Here is a 21,419-nt window from a genome sequence, read left to right on the forward strand (position 1 = left end):
ATGATCATCACCAACAGGGCTCCAAGGAACTTGAAAATATTCGCCATCCACTGTGGAACCCATGAGAAGATCGATGCAAACCAGCTGTCATCAGCAATGTCTTCCACTTCGTCTACCATTTTGACGTGAGGTTTGTCAGCATCGTTATGGCCTCTGTCAAGGTGCTATTCTCATTATCATGAGAAGGTGTGAATGTGCAACATATCTGTTCTGTAGAGTCATCAGTCGTATGGCTCTCAGCTCTTCCTTGATGGCATTGAATCCCTCTATGGTAGTGTTGCTCATCTGCAAGAGCTCCCATCTGGTTATCTGTAACCATTTGGTATTCACCATTGTCTGCACTCCAGGCATAGAAATAACAGAAAAAACTTTGTTCATACGGAATAGCATCAAAGGCCTCTATTGACTTGGCTGAGAAATAATGTTCTCTCTTTTCTTTCTTCATTCGATTTAAAAAGTTCAGTAGATCTCTTCCTCCTCAGTTGAGCATCTGCTTTTGGAAACTCACCAATGTTCAGGTCACTCTTTGGAATCATCAATGCTGGAACATTGACAATCACTAGAGAACATAGTCCTCCCCAATTTCTGGGTAGCTTCATGTAAGCTCTGGATCCACAGGCACAGTAGTGATTAATTATCATTGCTGTCCCTTCTTTCATTCCTAGCACATCAAAGATTCAACCACACCTTTGATTCTCTCCAAATTTTCTTGTGCCGGTGTTTCTGAAACATAGCTTTGCACTATCCAGAGACATTATCTGCAAAGGACCTCCTTTGTCTTTGACCCATGTCAGCATGTGAGATAGGCAATGAGCTTTTTGATCATCTATTTCAATAGCTATGAATACCTTAGATTTTCCCATAGCATAAGGCAGGAGTGCACATGCATAGCACTCTTCCTCAGAAGTACTTTTGCCCACCTCTTTCACATGCTGATACCACATATTGTTCCCCAAATGTGCTATACTGTCTAGATAATTATTTAACTCATAATCATCCTCATTGCACTTCACTTAGGTCTCTGTTTTGCTAAACAAGCTCGTGCATGATGGTCATAAAGCATATAAAAAACAGACCATCCTAGAGGGGGGGTCACGGGCATTTGTCAAAGAAAATGGTGCCTTCTCATGCACCACTGGTGTGGAAACTGCCACAACCTTCTACAAAACAAGATTTAATCCAAAAAGGCTAGCCTCCCAAATGGTTCCCACTCCTCACCGGCCTTAGCGAAAAATCTACAACACTGCACTCCCTTCACGTTCTGGCAAGTAACACCAAAGGAAGTAGATGATACCATAAAAAGTCTAAAACCCTCTCACTGTCAGGGGGACATTTTCCCAGCCTCCATCATCAAGGAAGGAGCAATAAACCTAGCCCCCTTCATTACCACCCTGATAAATTCTTCCTTCTCGTCCAACCAGGTACCTAACAATCTCAAGGAACCCTTGTTATTCCCCTCCTAAAAAAACCTAACCTCGATCCAAATATTCCCACAAACTACAGGCCCATCATCACTGGCCCCTTCCTTCTAAATAATTTGGACCGAGTGGCCTACCTGCAAAGCTGAGTTTGGTTTATCATCTCTCAAAGCCTTGGTGATTCTTCAGAGAGATCTCTTGCCCCTCAGGGCCCTGTGTCATCCTTCCAGTGAGTTGCTCTGTGATATTGGCCAAAATGTTATAACTTTAAGACCGGGAACTATCTCTATAAATTCTTACGATGTCATGTGCAGAAAGTCTTATTTAAGTAAGAACTGGTCAATTGAGCGATCAATCTGTGGCAGATACAAGGGAATAAAAAAGTAATTTAAGAAGAAATCCTGTATGAAAGACTGGGAAGCCACTATCAATCACTTAAGTGGCCTTAAACATTATTCTTTCCTTGACGGTATTGTGTATAGCTACTGTACCCCGCAGCTGTATTTTTTAAAGTGTCCTAGTCCTGATGTGCGGAGATTTCGACTTTTGATGCGTACTAACCAATTACCTGTAAGAGCCACTCATGGTTCACAATGGAAACTTACTCATGACCAACGGATGTGTCGTATCTGTAAAGTGGCAGGCACATCAGAGACAGTGCAACATGTGCTTTCATTATGTCCAAAATTGGAGGTCCTTTACAGGGCTCGTTACTGTCGTTATTATCACCACTTTGAATGGGTATCGACTACCCACTTCTGAAACATGTGTCTTAATTCTTCTTCTGAAATTTTGATTATCGCATTATACAATGTTTGGACTGCGGTACAGCGTTTGTTTGAGTCCTTTAGTGGCAAATGATATGTTAACAAATGGCGAATGGGTGATAATGTTTGGAATAATTTTTTCTAACTACAATGAAGTGATTAATTGAAAAACAACCAAATGTCTTAACATGAAAATCATAGGAATGTTCGGCTTATATTAATTAGAAGTCTTGTATATTAGTACTGATATGTATATTTATATATGATGAATGTTTATAGTTTTCTTCTTCTTTTCTTAATGATTGTAAATCTATTTTGTATGTAGTGTTGTAAAAGTTCTTTATGGACTAAAATATAACAATAAATAAATCAATAAGCGCTACCAATTCTGCAGCCTATGCTGAATTATGCTTGCCACAATTCCAAATTCTCCATTCTCTCTATGCCTCACTCAAAGCTGAACCAGTCCATTTTTCCCCATTACTTTGATCAATTTTCGAAGAACCCTAAATAAAGAGGGTGTCTCCTCCAGATAATGCATTTTCTTTTACACAGGGTACGTCTTTATATGACTCTTCATAACTAGCGCAGTCATGCACATGCTCACCCTCTGCCACAGGTTCGGCTACAAATGTGGCAGGGTTCACTATTCTGCACCTGACTATTTTAATGCCAGGATTTGATATAACCACCTCATTAGCAGAGGGTCTTTGAGATGTGAACATACCCTTAGGTTTCTCCAAAACGGCAAACAATGCATGCTCAACAAACAATACAACAGAACACCCCATCACTATGCTTGCAGATTTCTCAATGGCAAACCCGGCTGCTGCCAGCGATTGTTCGCAAGGGAAGTGATCCCTCATTACTGGGTCCTCAATCCCACTATAGTATGCTAGGGCTTTGGTCCCTAATGTGGTTCTCTGTTTGAGTACTGCTGTCATAACTGTTCCATTCATGTGCAAAAACAAAAACAACTCCTCCGAATAATTGAGAATTCTGGAGCTGTACAAATTGCGTTCTTCAACTCATCAAACCCCTCCTTCATGTCCTCAGTCTATTCAATCTTTTCTTATTCCCCTGAGCCTTTTTCAGGGCCTGCAACAAGGGTCTTGTATATGAACTATAATCAAATACCTATGCTCTCACATAATTACACAGTCCCAAAAACTGTTGCATTTGCCTATCTTGTGGTGTTTTGATGTTTTCATAATTGCCTCAGCTCTTTCAGGTGTTACCTTCTTTCCTTCATGCGAAAATAACTGTCCTATGTATAATACATATTCCTGACAGTACTGTAATTTCTCCTTATCCACTTTATATCCTTTTTCTGCTAGGATAATCATTAACTGAATCGAGTCTCGTCTGCACTCTTCCTCTGTTGTGCTACAGACTAAAATATCATCTACGTATTTCAGCACAACACTTGGCAAATCAATATTGCTCAAGTCCATCTGCAGGACCCTATTGAAGATCGATGGTGACTCATAATACCCCTGAGGTAACCTTGTATTTTTCAGCTTCGTCAGATGAAACGTAAATGACGTGAGATCTTGGGAATCTTTATGCAACGTGATTGAGAAAAATGCATTTTTCAAGTCAATCACTGTTAAATATTGTGCTTCTGAGGGAATACTGATTAGAATCGTTGCAGTATTCGGAACTAGAGGAAACTCTGCCTCTAAACTCTGGTTAATCGGTCTCATGTCCTGAATTAAACACCATGACCCACCCTTTCATTTTTTGATAGGGTACACTGTGGTATTACATGGTGACTCTGACGTCACTAAAATACTTTGTTCCATCATAGCTGATATAGTCTTAAAAATCCCTTTGTCTGCCTCTCGAGACATGAGATACTGTCTTGCTCGAGGTAAAATTGCTCGTGGCTTCAGCTTAATCTTAACTTCTCCCACCCACTTCAACAGGCCTACGTCATAAGGGCCCGTAGTCCATAAGGAGATTGGTATTTTGTCCTTGTCCTCATCATAAAATGCAGGACGCTGCCGCACTATCACCATTCTCTGTGGGACCTCTCATCTTTCTGATCCAATAAGCAATGCTCATTTCAAACACCACTTCATCATCTGACAGGTTGTCTCTAAACATATCCTCGTAAGTGACATCAGTCAATCTGTTTCCTTCCCCAATGGCAATCACTGTTCTCCATGGCCTGTCCTCATCATCAAATCGCTCGAGCATGGCCACCTCCCTTCGTACTATGGCTGCCTGTAATTCCAAGGTAAATATCTATTCCTCCTCTTCGTCCATAGGTATCTGTGGCCTGAACAGAAATTCATCAGGTAATCTCATAGTCTTACCCACTAAACCAGATAGCCATGTTAAGAAAATGTATACCCCATAGTGAAAAACCTTGGGTTCTAGCGGTGTCCCTCGCAAAGCTATTTGCCCTGTAAATGCCACAATGAAATCGCTTAGATTTAAGTAATGTATTCCTGGTGTCGAACGCACTAGGCCTTCATCAGTGAAAGAAGTCATCATGTTTAGCTTCGTCATTAAATCTCAACCCAGCATATTAACTGGTGTCTGCCTCGAATACAATAATGGAACAGACATATCACATTCTCCGATAGAGACTGGCAATTTCTCAGTAAAAGAAACTCTACTTGTAGCTCCAGAGAATCCTTGAGCATTCATGGCATTTCCCCGACAATGAAAATTGTCCCTCTCATATACATGAACGAGTTGCTCCAGGGTCTACTAAAAAAGAAAAGGACTTGCCTCCTATTGTAACATCAACCCTTGATTCCTCTTGAGGGTTTGGCGCCACAGATAGTACTGAACACATCAGGTCACCCTGTGAGATGTCCTATTGTGGGTACATACGTATTCCCGTACCTGTACCTACTCTAGGAGTCAATAACTGCCCTGTCTTTGTGCTCTGCTGTATCTGCAATGGTGCGTGCTGTGACTGCCCTTGTGGTGCTTGCTGTGGCTGCAAGGCCTGTTTTGTTTGCAGTGTTTGCGTCTGATACACTGTCTGATCTTGGGCAAACCCATCCCTGCTTTGTGGGCTATATGCTGGAGGATAAGCTGTTTCCCCTCTTGAGAATTGCCCATTCTGTACATACCCTTGGCTTCCACATGTTTGCGCTACATGTCCTGTCATTCCATACGTCGAACATACAGGACGGAATCTCCTAATTTGCCCTCCCTGCATGCATTGATTATCATTCTGTAAATTTTGAAGACCCCCTTGGTTATTCTGGAAGTCTCCTTGATTATTCTGGAAGCCTCACCTTCCTCTGAAACCTGTTCATCTGCCTCTCAGCACAAACCTATTTCCTCCTTGATCGGACTGCCGTTGGTTATTCACCTGCAGTGTACCTGCTGTTTGCTGTGGTCCTGACCCTTCTCCGCTAGTCAACATCGCCCCTTGTATAGCATATTTCGACAGCTTCTTCTGTAGTAGTTTAGCTTCCTCGACCTTCCTAGTATCCTCTTTCTTCCAATTTTTCTCTTGCAACAATCGGCAATGGTGCGCGATGGTCTGCTGTATTTCTAGCCATGGCTTTGCTTCCATGCCCACCAGCTTCTTAAACTGTCTCTGTACCTGTTCTGGCAATCCCTGACATAGAACATGATAAAATACTGGTATCAATTTTCCCCGTGGCTCTTGAGTTTCCAAGGACCACTTCTCTTGGAAATTTAGAATGTAAGCAAGCTGAACTTTGCCGTCCTGCATTTTACATGCCATAATTGCTCCCATATCTGACGTATCAGGATATTGTACTATAAGCGCTTTCCAGACTGCCGCTCTACAATTATTAAACGGTGCACCATTGTGCGCTGTGTTCTGTGCAGTGACACCTGAGTATCCTGCTCTCGTCCAAATATCGTCCCGCCCTTTCCCCAAGGATAGCTGCAAGGAGACCCTTAATGTCCCCTATGGCTAGAGTATTCCCTCTGGTCATTTTTTCTAGCTCATATATCCATTTTCCTGCACCCAACGTTAAGCTGGGCAATTTACATCTTAAATTGTCCTTATCCATTAGGGGCCATGCTATATACTGCGGTCTGGCCCCTCCTTTCTCTAACAAAGGGAATTGTGAAATCCCAAAAACACAATCGATTCTCCTCGTCTGCCTATCCATAGTCGGGACAATGGTTCCTGATCACCTTCTTACTGGCAATGACCTTAGTCTCCTTACGTATGGTGGTGATTCCCCCCTCTCACTATGAGATCGCCCTTTATGTCGCTTTGAGCATGCCATAGGTTCTGGTGTTCTTTCTTTAGGCAGCTCCAAATTCACCTAACTTCTTTGTCGATCTGATAACATCCCTCTGGACCGCATGCGCTAGCTCTTTGCTTCCCACAGAAGGTTTACCTGTCTTTGTCTGACATATCCTGTCCCCAAGTCATATGGCTGTCATGCTTCTCATCCCTATTGAGAGTCAGCCTGTCCATAGACAAAGCTCTATGCTCAAGACTAACTTAACTTCCCTCTTTATCAACCCGTGACTGGAAAATCTCAAATCGATCATCTTTCCCTTTATTACTTGATTCACTTTTTGTTCTCTTGGTAAGCTTTTTTGATTCTATCTCCTATATTTCCTATCTCAAACTCCTCCTCTAGGTTTATCCTAGTGGGTCCTGGCATCGCCTCTTGCAACTGGAGAAACTCCTCTGTCTTCCCATGCTACTACTGGATTCGGTTCCATTAACTCTTACTCAATGCGATCAATGTCGCGTGCTGTCTGTCTTCTCTTTTGTTCCATTTCCTCATCAAATGCCCTTCGGTTATTTGCTTCTTCTCTAACTCTTTCTTCTTCCTGTCTTTTTGCTTCTCTTCTCTCATTTGCCCTACGCACTTCTTCATCCCTGCATCTTTGCATTCTTTTGTCTCTCAATTTCTGTTCCTCCTCGTCTTCTTTTTTCTTTTCTAGTCGGCCTCGTTCTTTGAATGCTCTCTGCTTGTTGTCATATTTTCTTAGCTCCTCTGCCCTTTCTTCCTTTCTTAACTGTTCTTCCTGATACATTTGTTCTCGTCTTTGTCTATTCTTTCGTTTAGTCTCATCCTCTTTCAATCGTTTCTCTCGTTCCCTGTCCTTTTCTATCTTGCTCCTCTTGATCTTCCCTTTGCCACTTCCTCAATGCTCTTTCGATCAAGTTTGAGCAATATCTGACCGCCCATCCACTCATTCTGTATGAGCGCTCTCGTCAGTTTTGTCCTTTTCGCCTTTCCATCTCTTAATTTCTCTTTCTATATCTAGGGTCGCACTTGCTCGTTCACTTTTCTCTTAATCCCATCTTTTTCTAGAGCTCTTTCTGGGCTCTCGTCACTGCTATAAGCAGGCAGTTCATACGTCGGATTACTATATCCTGCTGCTGCTTTAAGCTCTCTTAGCGGATAAACTCCTTCATCTTTTGCACTATTGCCATTTACTTCAGGCGCGGTAGGGGGGAGCAGAAGGCCCAACACCCCCCTCTTTACACTAGTTAAGCATCCAGTGTTCAAGAGGCAGGTCTTCCCTTTCCTCCTGGTACATCTTCCAAAGCAATAAGCTAGCTTACCTCTTTTCCAATTTCTTATCTGTGTACGCAGCATGCATGTATGTGGTCATGTGTTGCAAAACTGTCTTTGGTAGACAATCCCCCTTGTGGCCATGGCATCAACATTTTATCTGCTGTGCCCTTAACCCATTCTGCACTATACTGCTTAAGCTTGGGTGCATGTTTTGGCAACTGTTTGCACAAGTGTATGAGCGGAGTAACATCCTCCATTGTGACAAGTCTCAATCAACTGTTGATACTTGCTGTTCTTTTATACAGAAAAACAATATAATATGAGCGTGCACCAATCGTCGCCCCTCCAAACCTCTATGTCTCACTTTACTTCCATCTACCTACTGTGTCAATACTCCCAGTTACTAAATACATAAATAATTTGTACTCTCTCCTTCTAAACACAATCTATTACTTGTCGCTCTTTGACATCTCACTTTTTTCTTTACACTTAAAATACATAACACACAATACACAGACGAACTGGCCGGCCCAGCATATAAGCTTTGCATTACCTGTAAGTGCTGCTCCCTGATACCCTCGGGTCTGGTGTGCATTACAAATGAATAAACTAAACTATATATCTCTGCCAACGCTCCTCGTGGCTAATTCTTGCCCCTAAAGTGACTCCTGATAGGGAGTTTGAATTGTTTCCTTTAACAGATCTATCTGTTCGTAGCCCAATATATCCACTTGGATTTTGAAACAACTCCTGAACGTAGGACTCTGGGCTTTCATATGGATTGCTCCTTGTACATATACTTTACTTGACACTCTTTCATAATTAACTTAATACCCAACCAGCCCTCCGTTACTTTTCCCCATTATCACTTTCCCCAGGCAATACTTGGTTTCTTGCCACATTTCTCAATCTACTCACCATTTGCTTTTCTGTTCCTGACCCTCAGGATCGTCTCCTCCTTAACTGACCTCCATAGCCTTCGGTCCGCTCAGCTGCCTGTAGAAAAAGGGAGGGGAATTCTTGAAAGAGGGACTTGTCCCACCTATCTTTAGTGACTTGCAAGGTTTTACTATTGGCTGCTATCCACAGGGAGCCTTGAGGTCCTCCAGCTAAAGGTCGGAGGATGCCGATAATCCAAGACCCTTAAAAGCTTACTGGGTCGATGGGGACTTTAACCATCACCTCTACTCCCACGTGAACCCACAGACCCGGGTCCTTCAAGACGAGGCAGCAATATTTAGAGGTGGATGGGGATGCAGAAGTTACTCAAATATCAATAATCGAAACGATTAAGGAAGTTGGGAAAACTTTGTTCTGTTTTAATATCAGTTATCTAAAACAGGGAGTTACAACGATCATCATCCGACGTTCGCTCAATTTCTCTCAACGCATTATATAAAAAACATAACTTTTATAGTCACAATTCATCATCATTGATGTCACACTACGTGGCAAACTACAAAAACCTTTCGGCAATTGTGGTTGGCTTAAGAGGAACATCTAGGTATACGTTCCATACTGACGGGGGTTGTGATTGGGTCTCTAAAGTCAGGTGGACAATTAAGCCCATCCCAAGTGAAAAGTCAACTTCGTCGTGCCAAAATATACACCGATTTATTGGTTACACAAACTATAGGGCTCTCTAATACGTGGCCCTCTCCAGTTGGTTGGCACGCTTGTACCCTTCTGGAATATTCCACACGCTACCAGCACGCAGGCTAGCATCCCAGGTGCATGGAGAGTTGGCATGTCCTTGCCTCCCCACCCAATTAGCCCAACATCTATCATCACTCCTACATTCTGCCAGTCAATGAAGGCTTTGAACTTGGCCTTGAAGAAGCTTTCTGTGCCTGAGAATTAAAGAGAGTGTGGCATCGTCTTGTCTTCTGGTTTCGGTGTAGCTTGACCCAAAGCTATATTGATCTCGACCATGTGACTGGAGAACACTCTTTCGAGCCTTTTGCTGCATATAATACTAATAGATAATGAACTCCTGACGTCTTCAGTGGTTTTTCATTGCGCTTCAAACAGAAGTTTGTTTCTTTCTCACGTTCGTTGTAGCCTTTTGACAGGCACTCAACGCACTGTGGCCTCGAATTTTGGTGCTGGGCCAGCCAAGCCTTTTCAGAATTTCTCCTTCGCCATCAGTTATTTTCCAACTGCACCACTCTTAAATCCTTTCAAATTATGGAGTTTCAAGCCTTGCTAAAGTACATCGTGGAATATCCAGGTTCTATACATTCCTATGTATATGTACTGGCGCATCGCCGCGATCTATTCACTACGTAGCCAGCCTTATGATCACTTTGTCTACTTGCGTTACTGCATCTGTACAAGTGTAAAATGACTGTATTTTCTTCAGTGCTTCTTTGCACAAGCATCTTCATTTTGATCCCGAAATGTTGCTTAATTTCGATTCTTCAGCTTCTATAGGATATCTGTTTTTCTCATCTTGTATGTCTTTTCAAGGTGTGTCAGTTCTGCTTCGCATGACGTCACCAGTCTCTTTTTTTCATTCATTTTCACACCTCTTTCGGAACTCCTTCCAGAAGAACGTTATTTCTTCGTGCATGCATGTAGGGTTTTCTCAATGGATACCTTATTTCGAGAATTCTTCGTGGTACAGGCACCCTCACAGGTACTGCACATGTCATCATTTCCGGTTCCCAGCATATAGGCAACATGGGGGCAGTGCTTTTGGCGGGTGTACTTGGGTCCTCCTCTACACTTGTAACTGTGTTTTTCGCCTAGTTGCTAATTTCAGATCTAGCCTGCCCTGTCGCTGTAACTGTCTTCATTGAGTTGCAAATTGTTGCTTGTTGTCTGGCCCAGTGACTGCATTGTGCTACAGTGTCCTGCTGTTCTGTCTTGTCCACCTCTTCGCCCCCCCCCTCCGCTTCCATCCTCCCCCCCCCTCTCTCTCCTCTTCCTCCTCTGCATCACCTATGGCACTCTCTGTTTCCCCTATCTTCTCCAACTGTTTCTCCATTGACTATCCTACCCTTCTCACTAAGTCTGGCAGGAAGAAGTCCAAAAAGGATATATTGGTCTCTAACCCTGGTCTCCATACAGCTGACACCTACACTAGCGCCTCCTCCATACAGACCCTCACCGACATCCTCTTTGTCATTCCTTCGCCAGACCTATGGACTCTTCATATGGTCTCTGTGCTTTCTCCTTTCTCCTCCTCTCCCATTAATGGTGGCACCCGGTGGGAGGCTTTCCGGGCCTCCTTCCTCTCTTCTAAGGTCATCATTGGTGTTGACCGGAATGGCACTGTCTTGGTCCAGGCCCCCCAGGCCAACCTCCTCCTCTTTGACAGACGCTTCTCGTGCCTCATCAACTTCCTTCCTTCCCTTGCTGTGCCTTCTCTCTCTTCCCCGGCTTCCTTGCCTCCTGCTGTGGTCTCCTCCTTGGCTACCTTGCCCTCTCTTCCCTCCTCTTCTGCCCCCCCTTGGGCTCCTTCTACACCTCTGTAGGGCGTACTGCTGATTTGTACCCCTCCCGAGAAGTCTTTCAAGGTTGGAAATCTTCCTCATATTGCCACTCTCAACTTTCGCTCCGCTGTCAAACACTCCTCTGACATCTGCCACCTCCTTGAAGAACTCAACCTCGATGTCCTCTGTCTCACCAAGACATGGTTCACGGCCAGCTCTGTCACAAGCTTTGACACTCGCCTCCCTGATGGCTGCAAGATCCTCTCTGTGCACAGATCCAACTGTCCTGGTGGGGGTGTAGCCTAGATCTTCCTGGAGTGGATTCCTGCCTCTGTGATTCCTATGCAGGCCTACTCCTCCTTCAAATGCCTTGTCTGCAGGCTTTCTCTCTCTCCTGGCCACTCTCTCACCATTGCCACTATCTATGGGCCACCTGGTCAGACTACTTCTTTCCTCTCTGGGTGGGCGACCTCTCCTCCTCCTCCTCCCTCCCGGCCTCAACCACTCAACTCCTCCTCCTTGGAAACCTCAATATCCACCTGGATACTTCCTGTCCCTCTTCTGGACTCTTTCGCAACCTCTGCGACTCTCTCTTTCTAGTCTTTCCTCTGGCACAAATCACTCTTCAGGGCACGCTCTGGATGTTCTCATCTCCTCTGAGCTCCCCCTCTCACCACTCCTCTCTCTTGGAGCAATCACTTTCTCCTTTCCTCCCATCTCTCCCTCTCTACCCTGCAGGCCAAGCTGGCTCCAGTACTGCCACCTAGCTTCTCGGTTATCCGGCCCAGGAAGCGTGTGTCAGTTGAGGCTTTCGCTGCCACTTTCTCTCCCCCTCCTCCACATATGGCTGATTCTCATCCTGACACAGCCCTTTCCAAACTCCACTCTGCTATCACTGATACTCTTTCCCGTGTCATGAGGATCCGCTTGAAGCCCATAGCCAAGTGCAACTCTTAGTATGACTCTGACCTCCTCACCCTTGGGGTGGCTTAGAGGAAATGGCAGGCCTCTTGTTCATCCTCTGACAAACTGGCCTGCTGCCTGCTCCAAAGGCCATACTGGCTCTCTGTCTGCACTAAGAAGCAAGCCCACATCCAAGCCTGCATCTCTGTGGCATCTAACAACTCGGCCAAACTCGTTAAAATCTGCAAGGAGCTGGCCAATCCTGCTGCAATGTCTACTTCTCCTGTCCCCTCCCAGGCCCTCTGCACAGCCCTGACTTCCCATTTTATTTCTAAAACCCAGCGCATCCTGTCTACCCGCTCGCACTCTCCTCTCTTCTATCTCCACTACCCCGGCTCCTCTGCAGTCGCCTCTCCTCCCTCTTTCTCTTCCTTTCCTCTTTTCTCCCCTGACGAGATTTCTCGACAAGTCAGATCTATGTAAGCCTCGTCAAAACAGGTTCTTCCCTGTTCGTCCAAAACCATTAAGGACCACTTTGACACCCTTTCTCCTGCCCTGGCTGACTTTTGCAACCACTGCTTCGCTGCTGGAGCCTTTCCCTCCCCTCTGAAGCACTATCTTGTGCACCCACTTCTTAAGAAATCCACTGCCGACCCCTCCTGCCCAGCTAACTATCGCCCGATCTGTATCACTCCTTTCTATTGGTAGTCTTCTAGACCATCAGTCTTGTTTCAGAGCAGCCAGAAGCACGGAAACTGCTCTCCTGAACATCCATGAAGACCTGCTCTTCAACCTTGATTCTAATCTCCCCCCTGTCCTCATCCTACTGAATCTCTCTTCAGCCTTTGACACGGTCAACCATGCCATCCTGCTCAACTGTCTCCCTGATAACCTGGGCATCACTGATCAGACCCTGGCCTGGCTGGACTCTTTCCTCTCCAACACCCCCCCCAGGTCCTACTTGGGTCCTTCCTTTCCTCTATCTCCCTCTCCACTTTTGGTGTTCCTCAGAGGTTTAACCTCTCTCGCTGCCTCTTCAACCAATACCTGGCACCCCTTGCCCACCGCATTGCTACTCTCTGCTCCAACTTTCAGTGTTATGCTGATGACACTCAGCTCATTTTCAGGCTCCCCTCTGCCATCTCCTCTCCCTCTCTCATCTCTGATTGTCTGTCTGCAATCCAGGAGTCATGTGCCGCAATAACCTCTGCTTTAATGCCAGTATAACAGAGATCCTCCTCATCGGCACTCCTGCACCTTCCTTTCCTGTCCCTCTCTGACCAGCCTCCCTTGGCCCTCTTTCTGCTCCCACCTGTGATGCTAAGAACCTCAGGGTCATCTTCGACTCCATGCTCTCCTTTTCTCCACACATCTCTGACATCTCTAAGAAGTCAAACTACCAACTGCACCTCCTCAGAGGTATTCTTCCTTTCCTCACCTTCCCCTAGAAGCTCACTGTCTCCCGAGCTCTGGTTCTCTCTAGGCTGGATAACTCCAACAGCCTCTTTCTAAATTTGCCTGCTACTACTCTCTGCCCTCTGCAACTCATCCAGAACAGGGCTGCAAGACTTGTCCTTGGCCTCAAGCCTAGGGATCGTATCTCTCCAGCCCTGAAATCTCTTCATTGGCTCCCAGTGGCTGCAAGGATTAAGTTCAAGACCCTCTGCATTGTCCACAAGGCCTTCTGACGCCTGGGTCCACAATTCCTACAACTCTCCCTTCGGAAATATCTTCCTATTCAAGCTCTTCGCTCGTCCAACTCCCTCAGGGTCAGTTGCACGAGTTGGTGGTAGATCTTTCCTCGGCTGTGCCCTCCCTCTGGAACAGCCTCCCTGCCTCTCTGAAACTCGAGGAGAACCATCTTCGGTTCCGGAAGCACCTCAAGACCTTCCTCTTTGCTTCTGCCTTCTCTCTTCATCTCCCCTGCTGATCTCTGTCTGTATCTGCACTGGGCACCCTCTGAATTCGGGCCCAGATCCCTGCCCACCCAGCTGCACCCTTACACTGGCCCCTGGCAACCCCTGCACTTGTGTATGTATCTGCAACCCTGCAGTCCCTTTACCTGCACTTATTAGACACCTGTTGTCTGTGCTTAATTCTTGCACTTGCCACCTGCTGCCCCGCACTACCTGTTGTTGTTTTGATCATGTGTTCAGTACTTTCCACTCCTCCCCTGCCCCTTGCTCTCTCCCCCTTCCCTCTCCCTTGCACTTGCGCATTCTCAATGTCACTGGGCCTAGTAAGATAGTTGTTTTTGTCCTCCCATGTAGCTCTCCCTTGTCTCACTACACCCTGAAACACTTGTGTATGGACGCGCTATAAAGAATATATCATATAGTTTATCATATATCATATCACTGATAGAAGCGTTATCCCAGCCATTTGTTGTGGCGGTCGTCAAGTGCGCCGCCCACACTCATGGGACAGACAATATGTTAATGGAGAACATAGCCGCCAATGCAGCCACCAAAATGGTGGCATATCTGCCCAATGAAATTCCCGCTGAATACATTGTGACCACCCCACCAATAAGCGAACATCTGATACCTTATACAGCATCGCCCATCTCCCAGATTATCAAGTTACAAGGATGGGCGCCAGGAAGGGAGAAATGATTGTGGCTATGAAGGGGTTGCAAGCAATCCCCAACAGATCTGTTATGGAGACAAGAGAGCTCTGGGAAGATAGTAATGCCCCAGGAGCTGCTAACACCGGAATTTTAACAGTTACACTACCCATCTCACAGTTCGAAGCAGCACTTTGCAGCGGATATACAGAAGGTCTGGTTTATACCAAACATCCAGTAAAGCATTACAGAAATGGTCATACATTGCACCACATGTCAACGTTTTAGTACATGGATGACACTACGGACATTACAGGGCACATTGCTCTGCCCTACTGGGCTGTTCCGTGAATTACACATAGACTATGCTGATATGGATGAGTGTTGCAATGGCTCCCGGTACCTCATAGTAGTGGTTTGTCCCTTTTCAAGGGGGGTGGAGGCGGGGCTTTGTGTACATCCCGATGCCAAATGTGCTGCTAGATTTTTGGTAAGTGAAGTTTTCCCTCAGTGGGGTATGTGCAAGGTTTTAAGGTCAGTCAATGGCACACATTTTCTCAATGCACTGTTTCAGCACTTCACATCGCTACTTTAAGTACTGGATGTGTTCAGTTTACCATCCACAGTCCAATGGCATTGTGGAGAGGATCAGTGGGCTCCTCAAAAGTGAACTGTCCAAACTGTGTACCATGTTGAAGAACTGGGTGCACTGCTTCCCCCGGGCCCTCTTCAGTTTCCGTACACATCCAGCAAAGACTACCATTTGTCACCTCACAAAATGGTCACTGGTCAGCGTGTTCCCCCCCCCCGCACATCCCCTGTAAAAAGAGCTTCCGCCGCAGATGGTGCAGCAGCGGTGTTAGGCAGTGAATTCAAAGATGATTTGACCATACTAACTAGGCCAGCTAAATGTGTCTCCCGACAGATTACACCTCCCAGGATTGAGACGACAGATGTAGAAACCATGACGGCGACAGATCCCAAGAGCATGACCACACAACCGCTGTTACCTGGTGATTTTGTGCGCAGGTGGAACAGCCTTCGGTTCCCCAGGCCCTACGAGGTGCTGTTTTGCACTCCCCTCGTAGTGAAAGTGAAGGGCTTGTACTGTTGGGTCCACTTCTCAGACATCTGTAGGGTACCTCCAGATAGTATGTTGGCACATCAGTTATCTTAAAAGGAGTGGCAGTAATATCTGCACCCGATCTACCTCAACGGCCTGTCCAGGCGCAAAACGTGTGCAGTGGCACACTCCATTGGCAGGCCGAAAGCTCAGCTGCTAGCTCTATATCCTTTTTTTTTTTCAGGAGCTCTTTTTCTCCCTTTCTCTTTTTTCTTTCTTTTTCCCTTTCTCTCTTTCACTTTCTTTTTCCCCTTTCTTTCTCTCTTTCTCTGTCGCTCTTTCTCTTTGTAAAAGGTATGTCTTGTACGTCTCTCCTTTTCGTTGTTTTGTTTCTGTGCTTTCATTTTAGGGGAGAAGAAGATGGCCGTGACTAATGTAAATCATTTGTTAAGTAGGGATCTGAGGTGTGGATGCAAAAATGAGAAAATAGGGGCCTATGTGTACTGTTGTGGGTTGACCATTATCACAAGTCTCTGTGTGACATTGTATTTTTACGGCTGAGTGTAATCTGCTGAACAGGGGACAAATGGGTTCCCTTAGAATCTCCCGTCATGTTTGAGGGAAATGGAATCTAGAACTCGCAGATCTATCTCAGATCTATTCATTCTTAAACTGTACGATGACATGGAATAATACCTTGCACATCTGCTTCCTTCAACAGAAAATGGAGCCAAAGCCCACAACCTGCAAATGAACCCCAGAAGATGCACCTACTGTGATCAGAGCTTTATCGACCACTCCCAACTCATGATACATATGAAGGTCCACATAAAGGGTAAAGCATTTACTTGCAGTTTCTGTGGTAGGAGGTTCCATAACAGAACAGGTCTAATTGCACACAAGAGATCCCACACAGTTTTGAGACCCTATAAGTGTACAGAGTGTGATAAAAGCTTCACAAAGAACTCATGTTTATACCAGCATCAGAAGATCCATACTGGGGAGCGACCATACCAGTGTACACAATGTGAGAAAAGCTTCACTAAAAGCTCAAATCTGTACGTGCATCAGAAGATCCATACTGGGGAACGACCCTATCAGTGTATGGAGTGTGGAAAAAGCTTTGCTCAAAAGGCAAACATGATTCGACATTGCACTACCCATACTGTGAAAAAGCCCCACAAATGCACTGAATGTGGTAAGCTCTTTAATACTGTGCCACACCTAAGGCAGCATCAGAAATCTCACATAGGAGATGGATTATACCAGTGTTCCGAAGGTGACAAAAGCTTCATACAAAGGTCCAATGTATGTCCGCATCTGAACATCCATACTGGGGAGAGACCACACAAGTGTATGCAATGTAAGAAAACCTTCACTCAGAGCTCAGCACTGTACCGGCCCTAGAAGATCCATACTGGGGAGAGACCACACCAGTGTACAGAATGTGAGAAAACCTTTACTCAGAGCTCAGCACTGTGCCAGCCCTAGAAGATCCATACTGGGGAGAGACCACACCAGTGTATGCAATGTAAGAAAACCTTCACTCAGAGCTCAGCACTGTACCGGCCCTAGAAGATCCATACTGGGGAGAGACCACACCAGTGTACAGAATGTGAGAAAACCTTCACTCAGAGCTCAGCACTGTACCAGCCCTAGAAGATCCATACTGGGGAGAGACCACACCAGTGTACAGAATGTGAGAAAACCTTCACTCAGAGCTCAGCACTGTACCAGCCCTAGAAGATCCATACTGGGGAGAGACCACACCAGTGTACAGAATGTGAGAAAGGTGTACTTTTTTTTTAAACTTTTTTTATTATGTGGTTAAAACATGCAACCTTTAATAATGATAAATAAAATAAGCAGTTCATATGGCAATAAGAGTAAAATTCATATGAGTGCAGATCAAATACTATTGTGAAATCTTAAAACAATGATTACATTGAATAAGTAAATTGGCATCTTATGAAAGGAGTTCATACACATTAAATCTAGAATTCATTGTCAAATTCATTGTCAGAACTCATTGTCAAAAATAAAAATTCACCATCTAAACTCATCATTAAAGTTCATCATCATTTCTTTGTTTAAAAGACCATTATAAAAATCATCATCAAAATGCATAATAAAAATTCGTCATCATGAGGTCCATCATTCAGTGTTGATTTGTAGGTTCAGTGATTTTATGAAACCTACGACAGCAATTACGATTGAGGTGGCCCTCCCAGCCAAACAGGATTGCCAGAATCGCTGTCAACCGCAGAACTTGTATGCAAACATCTCTTAAACCATAGCAGTCAAGCACTTCCCAATGGTATCCATTCAGTTACCCAATGCCTGAGAGATTCACTTTTAATCTGGTTTATTACAATAGTGATAAGTAACCTGTTCAGAGGGTATGATGCCATATCTGAAAATAATTACTTAGTTTAGTGAGCAGCAAGTTCTATTGAAATCTTAAAAATATGGTCATTGTTAATTTATCTGGATAGAGACTTAAATAGGGTGCTAAGATGGCCAGCTTCTTCTAATCAATACACAGACGAATCAATGAAGAGTCAGAGTGCATAGAGTCCATGGTTTGAATCCAGTCGACGCATCAAATCTTCAAAGGAGCAATCGATGTCATGTAGATTGACAGTGCATCTTGCCGACATGTGCAAATCCAGGTACAACCTTCATCCTGTAGGATTTTGTTTAGACCTACGAACAAGGATCCTTCAATTGGACATAACATTTTCCAGAATAGCGATAACACTCTCCACTCTGCTCTTGCTTGCAGTGAAACAATGCCAAGTTCATAACTTATTGCATCTATTGGCAGAGAGTTTAGGAGTCTTAACGCTTTTCTGCAAATAAGTGCCTCAAGAGTTGACAGGCAATTCATCACACTGATGGGATAAACTTCAATGCCATAAAGTAACTTAGGCACAATTTTGCCCTCATAGAATGCAATCGCACGTTTCAAGGAAAATGTACAATATTTCTGTTCAGCCCTTATTAATTGGCAAGAAAGAGTATGGACGCAATCCTTGTACCATTGTTTTAGATTTTCTATACAGGGCTTTGAATTTATTACAAAACCTAAATAGATCAACGGGTTACAAAACTGATTTTTACATCTCGGATCTGTAAGGAAGGCATGGCATCAAAGTAAGACAGACACAAGTGATCACAGTTCAAAGGTGTTTAGGTTTTTAGCTCACCCATTTTACAGTTTAATAATCAAAACCTAAATCTAAGATGGGAGGAAGCGACGACCATCAAATAATAATAATACAGTCCTAGTGGAGTCTAGTCAAATAAAAAGGGCCTATACTAACAAACCTATTGCCAATTCTTACAGCTATGCTACAAAATAGTGTGCGATAATGTTCACAAAAAAAGAAAGAAGTGTTCACAAAATGATAAGTCAGGATGTTATGGCTGGGGTCTCCCTTCCCCATGTTTTTAACACGGGACAAGGCAGGACTCTTGTGCCCAGCAAACTCCTGGGCTTCTACGGCACAAGGATATAGTTCCTTTTCTCAATTTTAGGGCCTTCTGTGCCCATGTCTCTTTCATTCAAAGTCTCTGGCCTGATGCGCCATAAGTAACAAAACAAAAGTTCCTTTTGTTAATTGTCATGTCAGGTGATTACTCTTTACCCTTGGATCCCCCCCAGCCGGGCTCCGATCCCTCTCTTAATGTTACCTCCCTCAGTCAGGCTCAGACCAACAACTCGCTGTGGACCTCCCTCAGTTGGGTTCACGCTTGTCGTCACAATGTTCATGGTTGTGGCACTATTTTCTTCCCAATTTGTAGGCATCCCTCAGTCGGGTTCATGTTTGCCCTTTTCACACATTTCACTTTGTTTTCTTACAAATGCGGAATTCACTTCCCTTAGCTTTCTCCTGCTAGCCCTTCGTAGGGTTCACACTTGCCACAGTTCACAATTTCATCAAAAAGTCATTCTAGACCCCTTAGGTGCTTACCTTTACCTAAGTATGAGTCTCAGCCCCCAGTCAGGCTTCACTTTACTTCCTCAACGTGTCAAAGACTTTCAACTTTACAAGGGGTTTGGCTTGACCCTCGTATAACCACTTTGACACCTCACGTGAGGCTCCCTTAAGGCCTCTTGGTACTTTTAGTTTGCTCAATCTATTCTCACAGTTCAGGAGAGGGGTACCAGCTAGAGTCCTTCGAATGAGCACCCATGTGGCGCCAGACCACTCTCTCTCTGGTACCAATTTTACTCACAAAAAGACCTCTGTCTATTATCTTCTTTCTGTATATACAATGTTGCCGCTGCAACCTTGAGCCTCACACAGTCCGGTCCACTGTCAGTCTCTTCTGACTCATCGGCTGTGCTGAACTTGCTGGCATTTCCTTTGCCGCTGGAATCAAGGACTGTACCATGATGGCAACCGCCTCTTCCCTGCCATGGCTATCAGTGCAGGACGGTCCCATGTACCGCTGACATCCGTCACACCACTTGCCAGCTGCGATTCCCGTTCTTACGTTTCCTTTCTTTGAGGCTTTGCGGGTCTGGATTGAAAAGGGCAAGAGAAATTCCCTCCTGGTCGTCCTTTCAGATCTCCCTGCCTTTCTCATCTGTTTGAACTGCCGTCCCGGAATGGCTGCTTCCTCAGGCGTTCAGCCTTGCTGAAAGTGTGCTATCATGCTCCACCTTTTATCCCTGTGGGAAAAGGAAAGGGCAGTCAGGTTGTGTAGTTATCGGCAATTGCCTGACTCTGCCTGACCCTTGTGTTGGGACATGTCAGGTAAACGGCTGTGGCGTTGGTCCACTGTCTTTCACAGTGTGACGAAGTGTTTGTGTCAGAAAAGGGGGGGAGGTGAAGTTTATATGTATCCTACGGGGAACGATGGGAAAAGGGTGTCATATGGAAGGGGATATTGCGTCTCGCGCCTCAATGTCCCCCTTCCACTCCCCGGAAACCCCTCATCCAGTTGATCCTCCCGCACAGGTCCATCCCCAGGAGCTGGATGACAGATCTCCGGGGACTTTTGCTCTCAAGTTGCATTTTCTTGTAATAATGGCTGCATATTTCAATTCATGAGCAATGGGATCTGTGAGGGGCGTCGGGCTCGGTTCTGGTGATGAAGAGGGAGTTAGAGCTACCTATTATATTTAAATGGGTTTTCCTTCAAAACTGTTAAAATACATTTTTACAAGGGGCCATGATAAGTGGGGGAGGTGGAATCTCCCCCCTCCCCTTTCCTATGTAATCCCTACAAGGGCCACAATTAACCGTTTTGTGCATAGAAATATGCGTTAGTGGCATGACCCACAACTGTAGACAAACCATTTCCACCTTCACACGAATGGAGGAAAAGGCTGAAAAAAATAATTAAAGAGCTTTTTATAGTAGCACGGTGGGAGGTGCCATTTCTGAAATATCTCCAGAAGTATTCCAAAATGCCCCCCAATCTAGTGGTGAACCGTGAATTGGGCAGATTTTCAGAAATACCACTGTTGGAAGTGATAATCTGCCCACCTCTAAATGACCCGCTTGGTTTGTAGTCTACCAATAGGTAATGCCTGAACGTTACATCTACTGTGTGTGCTTGTCAACTGTACCCAAAAGCGTATCCCACAAACAGCCCAGCAGCCATTTCTATAACCACAAAAGTAAAATCCATGGGTGTTATTCAGGGTGCTATTAAACTCCTTTGGCAATGAACCCAGTAGTTTTCAAGAATTTCACCAGAACATAGGGGTATCATTCTTACAAAATTAAACCAAGGACAAACTATAATAAGATAGGGACCA

General features: G+C 44.9%; 1 protein-coding gene and 1 pseudogene across 3 annotated transcripts in view; both read left to right on the top strand.

Moving 5' to 3' along the window:
• LOC138489471 (zinc finger protein ZFP2-like) overlaps positions 1-21,419 on the top strand; it is a 456,038-nt gene that overhangs the window by 159,675 nt on the left and 274,944 nt on the right. The gene's annotated exons all lie outside the window — the stretch shown is intronic.
• LOC138489473 (zinc finger protein 530-like) lies at positions 3,540-17,705 on the top strand (annotated as a pseudogene).

This window comes from Ambystoma mexicanum, chromosome 9 (assembly GCF_040938575.1).
Source record: "Ambystoma mexicanum isolate Mex_15411 chromosome 9, UKY_AmexF1_1, whole genome shotgun sequence".
Classification (NCBI taxonomy): Eukaryota; Metazoa; Chordata; class Amphibia; order Caudata; family Ambystomatidae; genus Ambystoma; species Ambystoma mexicanum.